At 39.2% G+C, this 11771-nt stretch overlaps 1 non-coding gene across 1 annotated transcript; it reads left to right on the forward strand.

Moving 5' to 3' along the window:
- The first annotated feature begins 11363 nt into the window (after positions 1-11363).
- LOC112761555 (small nucleolar RNA R71) lies at positions 11364-11471 on the forward strand. Its single transcript, XR_003181945.1, has one exon. It is a non-coding gene; the product is annotated as a small nucleolar RNA R71 (small nucleolar RNA).
- Positions 11472-11771: the final 300 nt, after the last annotated feature.

Below are 11771 nucleotides of genomic sequence, written 5' to 3' on the forward strand. Positions count from 1 at the left end.
AAACAAATTTAAACCATGACTAAATTCGATTGAAGAAATCAAATTTGTACTACAAACTAAAAAAAGCTAAAATTAAATTCCGACGTGATTCAACTTCATCAGAAGAACTACTTTTATTTTTAACAGAAGATAAATTACTTAAATAATTACTTAGAGTTACCAGGTAATTCGAGACATCTTTATCATCAGTCATGGGAAGATGTCTTCAAACTACTGCCTATGTAGAGTAATCCTAACCAGTCGGAGAAAAGTCAAGCTGTGGATAACGGAGCTTCACATTCAGTCCCTCTGAAGTCAAAAAACAACCCTCACAATTGAAAGAATTGAGTACCATGTCAACATTCAAAGGCTTTAATTTATTATTATACACCTTGAAATCAACGTGCAACTACTCAACATATAAACTCGAATTAGCCTTTATGACTTCAGGCATTCCTTCATCTGTCCACAGAAGGACACTTTGATGCACAGTCAATGGAACTGCTCCAACACCATGTATCCAATCACGCCCTAGCAATGTGGTGCGGAATTTATAACCACAAACTAACCGGCAAGTGCACCGGGTCGTACCAAGTAATACCTCAGGTGAGTGAGGGTCGATCTCACGAGGATTGATGGATCAAGCAACAATAATTGAATGATAGGCTTAGTTAGACAAACAGAAAGTAGTGTTTGAGAGTACAAAAAGCATTAAACAGTAAATTCAGAGTTCAAACATAGGTAAGTAAATAAGTTGGGAATAAAATATGGAGAAGGCAGTTAAGGTTTCAGAGTTATCTATTTTTTCTGATTGATCTTTCTTACTAAATATTTTAATTATGCAAGATTTAATTCATGGCAAACTGTATGTGACTAGACCCTAATTCTTTAGACCTTTCTAGTCTCCTCTAATTCTCGTTAACTGCCAATTCCTTGGTCAATTAATTCCAATTAGAGGGTGAAGTTTAATTCTAGTTATTATGCCACAAAAACTCTAATTACTCAAATATAAAAGGATTATATGTCACGTATCCTGTTAAATCCAGATAATTAAAAGTTTAGGAGAATTTGTTTTTAAACTGTTGTTCAAGTAAAGAGCTTTTCCAAGTTATACAAGAACTCAATTAGAACGAGGGTCATACTTCCGTTCCACCCAATTTCATAAGATAAAGAACGAAAATAATTCTTAAATTATAAATCAATACATAAATTAAAATAGAAAAAGTAATAGAATCAATCCATACAAATAGACAGAGCTCCTAACCTTAACAATGGAGGATTAGTTGCTCATGGTTCAGAGTGAAAAACTAGGATTGTAAATTGGGCTGAGTTGGAATGAAAAGTTAACTAATCTGCGAATCCTCCTTAGGGAAGTTTCTTTTATATCAAATCCTAATAAATTTTAAAATCTAATTTCTAAAATTAAAATAATATCTTTTCCTAAAATAAAATTTAAATTTAAATCAGAATTAATTAAATAATCAGCAAGTCTTCAATTGATGGATGGGGACTACTTGTTTCGTCCATTCTGCAGCTTCTAATATGTGTTTTCTGGGCTGAAAAATGAGACAAAAACAGCCCAGAAATTGCCCCCAGTGTTTTCTGCATTTTCTGCACGTGGCGCATGTCACGCGTACGCGTCAGTCACGTGTACGCGTCTATGGTCTTCTTTTCGTGTCACGCGTACGCGCCAGGCACGCGCACGCGTCACTGAGCAACTTCGTTTTTCACGCGTACGCGTCAGGTACGCGCACGCGTTGCCATGGAAATCTTCAAATCACGTGCACGTGTGAGGTGCGCGCACGCGTCGCTCCTCGCTGCCATCTCCTTTAATTCTTGTGCTGCAGAAACTCCATCAAATTCAGCCGAATGCTACCTAAAATAAATAGAATTGCAAAAGACTCAAAGTAGCATCCATAGTGGCTAAAGATAATTAATTCTTTATTAAACTCAACAAATTAGAAAAAGATAGGAAAGATGCTCAAACTTGAATTGTTGCTTGTCCTTAAGCAACCAAAACTAATATAAGCTTCGGATGTGAATTTGCATGAGAATGAGAGTTCGATTAAGCTCATGTCTCTTCTTATAGTGGGGTTTACAGCTGCAATCCTGAATAGTTTTAGCATCTCACTCTCTTTTGAATCAGAAGGATGTCACTGTCATTCGGAATTAGAATCCGGATCATATTATTAATTCTCTGGTTTTTTTTTTTTTTGTAACTCAATTTAATCCTTGAACACAGCAATTTTTTTCTTTGATTCTTTTTTTCTTTGGTGCTTTGCACCTTGAGCCTAGTCGTGACTTTAAATATTTTGTCTCAAGCTTCACTTGACACAGAAACACCATAAGCACTTAACTGGGGAACTCTCTTTAAGTTATGATTTTCCTTTCAGTTACTCCCAGACAGTGGTGCTCAAAGCCTTTGGCATACTCTGTTAATTGCAATTGATCTCGACTCTAAATGTTTTGTCTCAAGGATTAACTTGACACAAGAACACCACAAGCATATGACTAGGGAAACAACTCTTTGAGCTTTTAATCATGTCTGACCTTTCTAGTCATTGATGCTCAGAGCCTTGGACCTTGCCCCTTTTTTTTTGCTGTTTCTTTTGCTTCAAGGATTAAACTTTTACTTATTGCAGAGACGTCATAATAGTTCTCTAAATTCCTATTCCTTGTACATCAACATTCTTTGATTCAAATTTAAATATGCACTGTTCATATCATGCATTCAAAGTCACAGAAAATACCACCACATTTGAATAAATGAGACTATTCTAGAAATTAAACTCAATTTCTCATGCATTACATCCCCTTTTCTTCTTTCTTTTTGATTTCAAGCTCAGTGGGCAATACTTGAGGCATCTTTTAGAATTAAAGCAAATTAACAGAAAACTAAAATAGAACCTAGGAATCTAACTAATAAAGGATCATGTAATAAACAAAGCAAAATAGTAGAAAACCGGAACATAACATAGTAAAAGCGAGAAGGAATAAAAAATGAAAGGAACTCAACCACCTTAGTTATCCTAGCGGTCGTTTTATTCTTTAGGTTGTGCTCCTCCGTGAAGATGATTCGCCACCCTTTGGTACCATAAAATTAGACAGTAAAGCTATAAGCGAAGCATCAACACCAAACTTAAAGGTTTGCTTGTACTCAAAAAAAGAAGAACTGAAAACAAAAAGAAACAAATATTATGATGAAAGAAGAATAGAAGGATAAAAGAACAAGAGAGAATTAGGATTTGGAAGGGAGAGAGAATGAAAAGTAAAAACTGGACGGCACATGCGACGCGTACGCGTAAGGCACGCGTACGCGTGGATCGCGCGAATTTCAAGTGACGCGTACACGTCAGGCACGCGTACGCGTGGACGGCCAGGATGGTAAAACGATGCGAACGCGTCAGGGATGCGTCTGCGTGGTGGGGTGATTTAGAGAGAATTGTCGTGTCGGTATAGAATTTCACACAAAATGAGTGAATTCTCGTTGCAAGTATAGTTCTACACCAACAAACAATTCTCCTAATCAAAAATTTTGGTTGTCACAAGTACAAACCCCAATGAATTTATAACCGAAGTATTTAGACTCCGGGTCGTCTCATAAGGAATTGCAATGAAGTGTTTAATTATTGCCTACAAAGGGGGTACGGGGTTTTGATTTGATAATTGGCAAGAAAATAAATGGCAAGAAAGTAAATGAACAATTAACTCATAAAAGAAAGGAAAATATACTCTTGGATAGACCTAGGTAATTGAGATCACCATCCTTGTCTACAAACTAAATGTTGATAATTATGAGAGGCCAACCTATTAAGTCTACTTCCAAAGCCTTAAGTACGTAATATCTACTCCTAGGCTTGAAGTACGTCAAATAGGCTTGATCACATCAACCCATAAGTCCCAACCTACCTACTAATTAGATTAGTAGTGGGTTGGTGTTAATGAGTATCAAATTGATCACCAAGGGTTCTCAAATCACCAAATCATTGAGACCCAATGACTCAAGGTCACTCAATTCCCTTAGCCTAGGCCAAGAGTAAAGAAAACTACTCAAAAACTAGTGTAAACATTTTGTCAAACACCTAGAGTGCAATAAAAGTAAACATCACAAAATGCTAGAATTAGTGAAACCCATGACTACCACAAGCAAGAATTCAACAATAACAACAAAGATAAACATAAAAGAGCATGGAAACATAAGATTGCATTCAAATAAATCAAGATCCAACAATGTTCATCAACATAAAAGAGAGTAAAATAAGAAATTAACAAGAGAAACTAAGAAGATTAAGACAATAGAACACTAAAACATAAAGAGAATTGAAATCAAAACAAGAATTAAAAGAGAAAATTAAGAGAGATTAACCTAAACTACCCTAAATTCTAGAGAGAAGGGAGAGCTTCTCTCTCTAAAATTCTACCCTAAAACATGATGAAAACTAAACTATGACTACTTGGTTTATTCCCCCTTCAATCCTTGGGTTCAATAGCATCAGAAATGAGTTGGATTGGGCCCAAAATGAGCTAGAAATCGCTGGCCACGATTTAACTTTTAATGGGCCATGTGCAGCATCGGCGCGCACGCGTACATGGCGCATGTGCGCCCCTATATGCGAAGCAACATATGGCAAATTTTATATCATTTTGAATCCCCGGATGTTAACTTTCCAACGCAACTGAAACTGTCTCATTTGGACCTCTGTAGCTCAAGTTATGGTCATTTGAGTGCGAAGAGGTCAGGCTTGACAGCTTTACGGTTCCTTCATTTCTTCATGAGTTCTTCCACTTTGCATGCTTTTTTTCCTCACTCCTTCCATCCAATACTTGCCTTCTAAACCTGAAATCACTTAACAAACATATCAAGGCATCGAATGGAATTAAAGTGAATTAAATTTAGCTATTTTAAGGCCTAAAAAGCATGTTTTCACATATAAGCACAAATCAAGGGAGAATTGCAAAACCATGCTATTTCATTGAATAAATGTGAGAAAAGGTGATAAAATCCCCCAAATTAAGCACAAGATAAACCACAAAATCGGAATTTATCATGGGGCTTGTGCGCCCAGCATAGTTCCAGCGCCACACCAGCATAACTCTCTGGCCAAACACCTTTTACGCCGATTTTACTCATCCACGCGTGCACGTGCTTGATACGTACGCGTGGAGTGCCAAAATCGCAAATGACGCGCACGCATCATGGACGCTGGCGCACGAAATTACAATCACACTTTTCACAACTCCGCACAACTGACCAGCAAGTGCACTGGGTCGTCCAAGTAATACCTTACGTGAGTAAGGGTCGATCCCACAGAGATTGTTGGCTTGAAGCAAGCTATGGTCATCCTGTAAATCTTAGTCAGGCGGATGCTACTCGGAATACCACAGAGAAGGTTTAGACTTTCCGGATCTCAGCAATGCTGCCAATTGGTTCTAGCCTATACCACGAAGGTTCTAATCTCAGATTCGGATGCTCTGTTGTCAGGAGAGACGATGCGAATCGCGGATCAGAGACCCAAGAGAATATACTCCGGCTGTTGTCCAATGACTACGTTGAACATCATGTAGACCGCTTGTGGTTCTCAGGTACGCGGATCTTGGCTAAGCGAGTAACGAAGATAGTGGATGATTGTCACAGGTCACCCCTTCATTCTAACTTAACTGAATTAAGTACAATAGTATATCTTGGAGAAGAAGTAGGCGTGAATTGAAAGAAAAACAATAGTACTTGCATTAAGTTATGAAGAACAGCAGAGCTCCTCACCTTAATCTATGAGGTGTAGAAACTCCACCGTAGAAAATACATAAGAAGAAGAAGGTCTAGGCATGGCCGAATGGCCAGCCTCCCAAAGAGGTTCCAAGGTGTTCAAAATATCCGAATACAATAGTAAAAAGTGCTATTTATACTAAACTATCTACTAGGGTTTACAGAAAATAAGTAACTAAGTGCAGATAGTGCAGAAATCCACTCCCGGGGCCCACTTGGTGTGTGCTTGGGCTGAGCATTGAAGCTTTCACGTGCATAAGTCATTTTTGGAGTTAAACACCAGCTTGGGTGCCAATTTGGGCATTTAACTCCAGTTTTGGTGCCAGTTCTGGCGTTTTACGCCAGAAAAGGGTCTCTGACTGGCGTTTTACGCCAGTTTGGGCCATCAAATCTCGAGCAAAGTATGGACTATTATATATTGCTGGAAAGTCTAAGATGTCTACTTTCCAACGCAATTGAGAGCGCGCCAATTGGGCTTCTGTAGCTTCAGAAAATCTACTTCGAGTGCAGAAGGGTCAGAGTCCAACAACAGCTGTAGTCCTTTCTTAGCCCCTGAATCAGACTTTTGCTCAGGTCCCTCAATTTCAGCCAAAAAATACCTGAAATTATAGAAAAACACACAAACTCATAGTAAAGTCCAAAAATATGATTTTTGCAAAAAAACTAATAAAAATATAATAAAAAGTAACTAAAACATATTAAAAACTATATAAAAACAATGCCAAAAAGGGTATAAATTATCCGCTCATCACAACACCAAACTTAAATTGTTGCTTGTCCCCAAGGAACTAAAAATAAAATAGGATAAAAAGAAGAGAATATGCAATAAATTTCAAAAATGTCAATGAAGATTAGTTTCAATTAGATGAGCAGAACTAGTAGCTTTTTGTTTCTGAACAGTTTTGGCATCTCAATTTATCCTTTGAAGTTCAGAATGATTGGCATCCATAGGAACTCCGAATTCAGATAGTGTTATTGATTCTCCTAGTTCAGTATGTTGATTCTTGAACACAGCTACTTTATGAGTCTTGGCCGTGACCCTAAGCATTTTGTTTTCCAGTATTACCACCGGATACATAAATGCCACAGACACATAACTGAGTGAACCTTTTCAGATTGTGACTCAGCTTTGCTAGAGTCCCCAGTTAGAGGTGCCTAGATTTCTTAAGCACACTCTTTTTGCTTTGGACCATGACTTTAACCACCCAGTCTCAAGCTTTTCACTTGACACCTTCACGTCACAAGCACATGGTTAGGGACAGCTTGATTTAGCCGCTTAGGCCAGGATTTTATTCCTTTGGGCCGTCCTATCCATTAATGCTCAAAGCCTTGGATCCTTTTTACCCTTGCCTTTTAGTTTAATGGGTTATTGGCTTTTTGCTCTTGCCTTTTGGTTTAAAGAGCTATTGGCTTTTTCTGCTTGCTTTTTCTTTTTCTTTCTTTTTCTTTTATTTTTTGCCAATTTTTTTTCGCAAGCTTTGTGTTTTTCACTGCTTTTTCTTGCTTCAAGAATTAATTTTATGATTTTTCAGATTCTCAATAACATTTCTCTTTTTTCATTATCCTTTCAAGAGCTAACAATTTTAACATTCATAAACTTCACTATAAAAAATATGTACTGTTCAAGCATTCATTCAGAAAACAAAAAGTATTGTCACCACATCAAAATAATTAAGCTAATTTCAAGATGATTTTCGAAATTATGCACTTCTTGTTCTTTTGCAAATAAAAACATTTTTTATTTAAGAAAGGTGAGGGACTCATGGAATCATTCATAGCTTTAAGACATAGACTCTAAACACTAATGATCATGTAATGAAGACACAAACATAGACAAAACATAAAGCATAAAAACCGAAAAATAGAAAAATAAGAACAAGAAAATTAAAGAACAGGTCCACCTTAGTGACGGCGGCTAGTTCTTCCTCTTGAAGAACCAATGGAGTTTTTGAGCTCCTTTATGTCTCTTCCTTGCCTTTGTTGCTCCTCTCTCATGGCCTTTTGGTCCTCTCTAATTTTATGGAGGATGGTGGAGTGCTCTTGGTGCTCCACTCTCAGTTGCTCTATGTTAGAACTCAAATCTCCTAAAGAGGTGTTGAGGTGCTCCCAATAGTTGTGTGGAGGGAAATGCATCCCTTGAGGCATCTCAGGGATTTCTTGATGAGGGGCTTCCTCATGCTCTTGTTGAGGTCCATGAGTGGGCTCTCTTGTTTGCTCCATCCTCTTCTTAGTGATGGGCTTGTCCCCTTCAATGAGGATGTCTTCCTCTATGACAACTCCAGCTGAATTGCATAGGTGACAGATGAGATGAGGGAAGGCTAACCTTGCCAAAGTAGAGGGCTTGTCAGCCACCTTGTATAGTTCTAGAGATATGATCTCATGAACTTCTACTTCATCTCCAATCATGATACTATGGATCATGATTGCCCGGTCCACTGTTACTTCGGACAGGTTGCTAGTAGGAATGATAGAGCGTTAGATGAACTCCAACCATCCCCTAGCCACGGGTTTGAGGTCAAGCCTTCTCAGTTGAACCAGCTTGCCTTTGGAGTCTCTCTTCCATTACACTCCTTCCACACAGATGTCCGTGAGGACTTGGTCCAACCTTTGATCAAAGTTGACTCTTCTAGTGAAAGGATGAGGATCACCTCTCATGATTGGCAAGTTGAATGCCAACCTTACAGTTTCCGGACTGAAATCCAAGTATTTCCCCCGAACCATTGTGAGCCAATTCTTTGGGTTCGGGTTCACACTTTGATCATGGTTCTTAGTGATCCATGCATTAGCATAGAACTCTTGAACCATTAAGATTTCGACTTGGTGGATGGGGTTGGTGAGAGTTTCCCAACCTCTATTTTGAACCTCATGTCGGATCTCCGGATATTCACTCTTTTTGAGCATGAAGGGGACCTCAGGGATCACCTTTTTCTTGGCCACAACTTCATAGAAGTGGCCTTGATGGACTTTTGAGATGAATCTCTCCATCTTCCATGACTCGGAGGTGAAAGCAATTGCCTTCCCTTTCCTCTTTCTAGAGGTTTTTTCGGCCTTAGGTGCCATTAATGGTTATGGAAAAATAAAAAGCAGAGTTTTTTCCGACACCAAACTTAAAAGGTTTGCTCATCCTCGAGCAAAAGAAGAAAGAAAGAAGGAGAAAAAGAAGAAATGGAGGAGATAGAAGGAGTGTTGGATTCGGCCAAGGTGGAGGTGTGAAGTGTTTATGATGTGTGAAAGTGATGGTTGTAAGGAGGGGTATTTATAGGGTGAGAGAGAGAGGAAAGTCGTGTATGAAGGGGTTGGGTTTGGGAGGGAAATATTTTTGAATTTGAATGGTGAGGTAGGTGGGGTTGGTGGGTTTTGGGAAATAGTAGATGGATATAAATGGTGAAGAGATTATGGGGAAGAGGGTAGGATTTGATAGGTGAATGGTGTTTGGAGAAGAGTGTTATGGAAAGGTGTGAAGAGGAGAGAAAGAGAGGTGGGGTAGGTGGGGATCCTGTGGGGTCCACAGATCCTGAGGTGCCAAGGGATTCTGCTCCCTGCACCTTTCTGGCATTTAAACGCCCTCTATGTGCCATTTCTGGCGTTTAACGCGAACTCTGCTACCTTTTCTGGCGTTAAACGCCAGGCTGATGCCCTTTGCTGGCATTTAACGCCAACCAGACACCAAACACCCTTTTCTGGCGTTAAACGCCAGTCTGTCTACCAATTCTGGCGTTTAACGCCCAGAATGCTGCCAGACTGGGCGTTAAACGCCCATTCTGCTATTCTTACTGGCGTTTGAACGCCAGTAAGCCTGTCCTCTAGGGTGTGCTGTTTTTGATTCCGCTTTAATTCTGCAGCTGTTTTTATGACTCCACATGATCATCAACCTAAAGAAAACATAAAATAACAATGGAAAACAAATAAATATAATTAAATAATATTGGGTTGTCTCCCAATAAGCGCTTCTTTAATGCCAATAGCTTGACAGTGAGTTCTTAGAGAGCTTTACAGAGACTCAGAGCTTAATGGTGGCCTCCCAACACCAAACATAAAAGTTAAGTATGGGGGCTCTGTCTGACTCTGTATTGAGAGAAGCTTTTCATGCTTCCTCTCCATGGTTATAGAAGAAGATCCTTGAGCCTTAAACACAAGGTAGTCCTCATTCAATTGAAGGACTAACTCTCCTCTGTCCACATCAATCACAGCTTTTGCTGTGGCTAGGAAGGGTCTTCCAAGGATAATGGATTCATCCTCATCCTTTCCAGTATCTAGGATTATGAAATCAGCAGGGATGTACAGGCCTTCAACCTTCACTAAGACATCCTCTACAAGTCCATAAGCCTGTTTCCTTGATTTGTCTACCATTTCTAGTAAGATTCTTGCAACTTGTACCTCAAAAATCCCTAGTTTCTCCATTACAGAGAGTGGAATGAGGTTTATACCTGACCCCAGGTCACACAGAGTCTTCTCAAAGGTCATAGTGCCTATGGTACAAGGAATTAAAAACTTTCCAGGATTCGGTTTCTTCTGAGGTAATTTCAGTTAAACCAAAGCATTCAGTTCATTGATGAGCATTAGAGGTTCATCCTCCCAAGTCTCATTACCAAATAACTTGGTATTCAACTTCATGATTGCTCCTAGATACCGAGCTACTTACTCTTCAACAATATCTTCATCCTCATCAGAGGAAAAATCTTCATTAGAGCTCATGAACTGCAGCATTAAGTTCCATGGAATCTCTATGGTCTCTGTCTGAGCCTCAGATTCCTTTGGTTCCTCATTGGGGAACTCCTTAGTGGTCAGTGGACATCCATTGAGGTCTTCCTCACTGGAATTCACTGCCTTTCTTCCTTTATAGTTCAGCCATTTTGGGTATATTGACGGCCTTGCACTCTATCTTTGGATTCTCTTCTGTATTGCTTGGGAGAGTACTTGGAGGGATTTCAGTAACTCTTTTACTCAGCTGACACACTTGTGCCTCCAAATTTTTGATGGAGGACCTTGTTTCAGTCATGAAACTGAGAGTGATCTTAGATAGATCAGAGACTATGGTTGCTAAGTCAGAGATGCTCTGCTTAGAATTCTCTGTCTGTTGCTGAGATGATGATGGAAAAGGTTTGCTATTGCCAAACCGAATTCTCCCACCATTATTACTATTGAAGCCTTGATTAGGCTTCTGCTGATCCTTTCATGAGAAATTGGGATGATTCTTCCATGAAGGATTGTAAGTGTTTCCATAGGATTCTCCCATGTAATTCACTTCTTCCATTCCAGGATTCTCAGGGTCATAAGCTTCTCCTTCAGAGGAGGCTTCTTTAGTACTGCTGGATGCAGCTTGCAATCCAGTCAGATTCTGAAAAATCATATTGACTTGCTGAGTCAATATTTTGTTCTGAGCCAATATGGCATTCAGAGTATTAATCTCAAGAACACCTTTCTTCTGAGTTATCCCATTATTCACAGAATTTCTTTCAGAAGTGTACATGAACTGGTTATTTGCAACCATCTCAATGAGTTTCTGGGCTTCTGCAGGCATTTTCTTCAGATGAAGAGATCCACCAGCAGAGTGGTCCAATGATATCTTAGACAATTCAGACAGACCATCATAGAATATACATAAGATGCTCTATTCTGAAAGCATGTCAGAAGGACACCTTCTGATCAATTGCTTATATCTTTCCCAAGCTTCAAAGAGGGATTCACCTTCCTTCTGTTTGAAGGTTTGGACTTCCACTCTAAGCTTTCTCATCTTTGAGGTGGAAAGAACTTGGCCAAGAAAGCATTGACCAAATTTTCTCAGGAGTTCAGGCTTTCTTTAGGTTGTGAGTCTAACCATATCCTAGCTCTGTCTCTTACAGCAAAGGGGAAAAGCATAAGTCTGTAGACCTTGGGATTAACCCCATTGGTCTTAATAGTGTCACAAATTTGCAAGAATTCAGCTAAGAACTGATGAGGATCTTCCAATGGAAGTCCATGAAACTTGTAATTCTGCCGCATTAGAGAAACTAATCGAGGTTTAAACTCAAAGTTGTTTGCTCCAATT

The sequence above is a fragment of the Arachis hypogaea genome, chromosome 16 (assembly GCF_003086295.3).
Source record: "Arachis hypogaea cultivar Tifrunner chromosome 16, arahy.Tifrunner.gnm2.J5K5, whole genome shotgun sequence".
In the NCBI taxonomy this organism is placed as follows: domain Eukaryota; kingdom Viridiplantae; phylum Streptophyta; class Magnoliopsida; order Fabales; family Fabaceae; genus Arachis; species Arachis hypogaea.